The sequence below is a fragment of the Paramormyrops kingsleyae genome, chromosome 20 (genome assembly GCF_048594095.1).
Source record: "Paramormyrops kingsleyae isolate MSU_618 chromosome 20, PKINGS_0.4, whole genome shotgun sequence".
Classification (NCBI taxonomy): domain Eukaryota; kingdom Metazoa; phylum Chordata; class Actinopteri; order Osteoglossiformes; family Mormyridae; genus Paramormyrops; species Paramormyrops kingsleyae.
Genome location: NC_132816.1, coordinates 19,338,741 through 19,342,687, shown reverse-complemented (window position 1 = coordinate 19,342,687; position 3,947 = coordinate 19,338,741).

Sequence of the window (3,947 nt, the reverse complement as noted above, 5' to 3'; positions counted from 1 at the left end):
TGCGTTTCATAATTTATTTTATGATTAATAATGTGTTGTTTGTGGAGATTCAGAATATCGTAGCAATCAACCAATCCGGTGCTGGCCTGAGTCGGGGGTTTGCCGAAGGCAGGAAGTCGAAGGTCTCTGCTCTCGACCAAGAGTATATGTGTATAGCGGGCCAGATTCTGCTACTCAGCGGGACATTATTTTGTTTTGGATTATGACACTAGCACCGCATTTTAAACTAACTACATGAGCCATTGTAAAGAGTATTTTATTTATATGCTTGTTTAGCCTTACTGACCAGCCCTGCAACTCACATTGCCCCCAGTTGAGGGCGCAGCTGTCCTCAGTGACCCCCAAGTCCAATACTAAATCCCGCAAGTGCTATGGAAGCCAGCGATGTTGCCGCGACTGGCATCACACAGTCTCCAGGGCCCCAGGTGTACCTTTATCTCCAGGTAACGTCAGGCCAGGGGGTGATACGGGGGTCAAATAATCCCTTTGCAGGTGTATGGCTGCAGGTGGTCTACGACAGCAGAGAGGTCCTTGAGGATCTTCCCCAGCCCTCTCCAATGGCTGTCCTGCTTCGACAGCCGGCCTGTCTTACGAGGAGGACAGTATACCCAAAGTGGGTCACCGATACTGAGGTGCTGTCGGTGGCTGCGTGTACTGTGGGCGTGTCCCAGCAGGACAGTCACTGTGCCTTGGGGCTGTCGCGCCAGCTTGTAGACGCCACTCAGACCCCTCAGAGATATCACAGGAACTCCAAACCTGGCTCTTTCAGTACCTCCAGCTCTGGGGGCGGCCTGAACACCAAGTACACTGTGCAGCTCCCACCCAAACACCCACGGAGGCAGCGTGCACCGAGTGCTCTCCTGACCCGACACTCGGTATGCCCCCAGGACCCGGGGCAGGTGGCTGTCCGATCGGGCTGCTGGTGGAGACTGCCAGGGCTGGTACAACTATCATATTATACCTCGTTAAGGGCTCCTCACTGTGTATAGAGGGCCTTGATACTCTTGGTCGAGAGCAGAGACCTTCGACTTCCTGCCTTCAGCAAACCCCCGACTCAGGCCAGCACCGGATTGGTTGATTGCTACACTGGCCACCGCTGGCGATCGATGGCTGCCAGTCCCTCGCCACCAATGTCGAGCTGGTGGACCTCGAAATCGTACCCCTGAAGGGCCCCCAGCCACCACTGCAGCTGTCCCTTGGGGTGGCAGAAAGTTAGCAACCAGCTGAAGGACGTATGGTCAGTGCACAGCTGGAAACACCATCTACAGAACTATGGGTGGAAATGACAACAGGAACGGATGGCTATTTATAGCATGAATAGATGAACACACACATGAAAAAACATGAACAGCTACATGCATGTCATGCAGGAAGTATGCGTGATCAGCCTTACTGGGCGGTCCCACGGCGGGGAATGCGTGTGATCAGCCTTACCGGGCAGCCCCACGGCGGGGAGTGTGCGTGATCAGCGTTACCGGGCGGCCCCACGGCGGGGAGTGTGCGTGATCAGCCTTACCGGGCGGCCCCACGCCAGGAAGCGTGCGTGATCAGCCTTACCGGGCGGCCCCACGGCGGGGAGTGTGAGTGATCAGCCTTGCCGGGTGGCGCCACGGTGGGGAGCGTGCGTGATCAGCCTTACTGGGCGGCCCCACGGCGGGAAGCACATGTGATCAGCCTTACCGGGCGGCCCCACGGTGGGGAGCATGCGTGATCAGCCTTACCGGGCGGCCCCACGGTGGGGAGCATGCGTGATCAGCCTTACCGGCTGGACCCATGGTGCCGCAATATTTTATTGGTGTATTGGCAAAATAGTTAAAGGCCTTAATCTTAAACAAAGAGAGTCTCATTACATTATGTGACACATTGCAATGGTTCATCTTTAATATTGTTTTTCTGCTGTTAGCTTATAAGAGTTTTCCAACCACTTGGAACTGTATACAGAATTCAAGGTCGTGGCTTTGAAGATGCTGGGTGGGACTGAATCCTATTGGCCCTAAGCAGGCTCCGCCCATCTCCTGTCTGCCAACCTAATACAGGCCATCAGTACTACCTCTACTCACGTAATATGCTTCAAACATCTTCAAACATTACATTTTCATAATGAAGTACAAACAATCGGAGCTGAAGCCTGGATTTTTTAAATATCGAGGTCATAAGAGTTAGCCCTTCTTAGGTGTGCCCTGTAATGGATTGTGGTTATTGGAGGTACAGGCATGCAAACAATACAGATTGTAATAATCAGGAATAATAAATTGATATAATAACTGAATAATAAAGAAGGAGGAAAACCAGCAAAATAAAGACCAACAGCCAAATTGCACATGATGTCAAATGCCTAAGAAAAACAACTTGAACACAATACGACACATTTCAGCTATTTTCATGAATTAAATGTTCTAACCATAGCCCTATAGCTGTAGCACAGAGCCTAATAGCGTCCTAACCCAAGCTCTAACACTAGTATTATCCTGCACTCTAACCCTATTGGCCACACAAATGATCCCATGTCTCCAGAACATCTGTCAATGGTGGTTTTCTGTGTCTGAATTGGGCCAGACAGATTTCTGAGCCTTGATGTCATGCCAGACGGCACGTCCGTCTCTCTCAGGACAGTCCTTTATGACTCAGTCCGCTGTGGCTCTGCGGTGAAAATCTGCTAGATCAGGTGCCACCTGACTTCCTGGATGACATTCAGACGTCTGGATTCTTCACTGCCGGAAGACAGAGGAATCTCTCCGGCTTCGTGTGCAGAGGACATTTCCAAGAAGGCCGTATTTTTTCATGATTTTAGCTGTAACTGTAGTGCAGTCTGTGTATTTTCCAGATGACTGTGAAATCACAGCTCTTCTCATCCATACCGATACCTCCGCAGTAATGTTTTCATTTGAACAGTGTTATCGTACAGTGCTACATATTGCCTGACAAAAACAAATGGGTTGACCTGGCACTGTGAAATCTAATTGGTGCCAATGTTCGTTATTGCTTTGTTTGTCCAATGTAATGTTAAATGTGCAAATACTTCTTCTGTAGCATAATGACAGAACAACTCATTTGCACCCCAGGAGATGCTTTGGTTTGTTTTCCTAGGTACTTTGTAACTTTCCTTGCCAACAGAGCCGAGGATATTGGCTTCCTTTTCATTCCAGTGAAAAAAGGAGTATACTGCCACCTACTGGATGGGAAATTAAACTGCACTTGGTTGCCCATATGCACATCTTACCATAGAGAGATTTATTTTGATTTTTCTCTGTGGCAGCATTTGGTTTCCTCATTTTTACTTAATTTTTAATCTGCACATGATGAAGGGATGGGCATTATTAAGAACCTCTGGCAATAGAAATGCAGTCTGAATAACCAAAACTAGCTAATGGGTTGGCTTGATAGTGTGTTCATGGAGGCCTGGAATACCGAATGAACTCATTTAGTTGGAAAATTTTCACATTTCCTTTTTGTTTGGGGAAAGGCCAATGCATAACGAAAATGCCCGAGGGTCCTTTACATTGTGTTGCGTCACGTTTCGGGTTTATACGCTCTGCTGGTTTGTGTCTTGGCAGCCATTTTGTTTTGATGTATGCCGGTGCGCGGCGCGTGTCAGTGACACCTTTGAATACAGTTACATAGCTACCCCAGTCCACAAGTCCAGAGCTTCTCAAGAGACTCCGCTGGATCAACTTTAGGTGTTGGAATTTTTAATTGGCGTCTCAAAAATACACCCCTTCCCCATTGGCTCAATTCGTCGCCATTACGTAGCTAAAGCAGGAATGTACCCTCAGTTCTTTGACCAGGGGTTATTTAAGGGGGTGCTGCTCTCCATTATCCTTTTGAAGCCTTAAAAAACAGCACACCACATTTCATAGTTCAGATCACTTTGAACTTACAGGGTCTAAACTGCTTACCTTAACAGAACCCTCGGGCAGAATGCTGGATAAACGTTCCGTCTGCAGAGT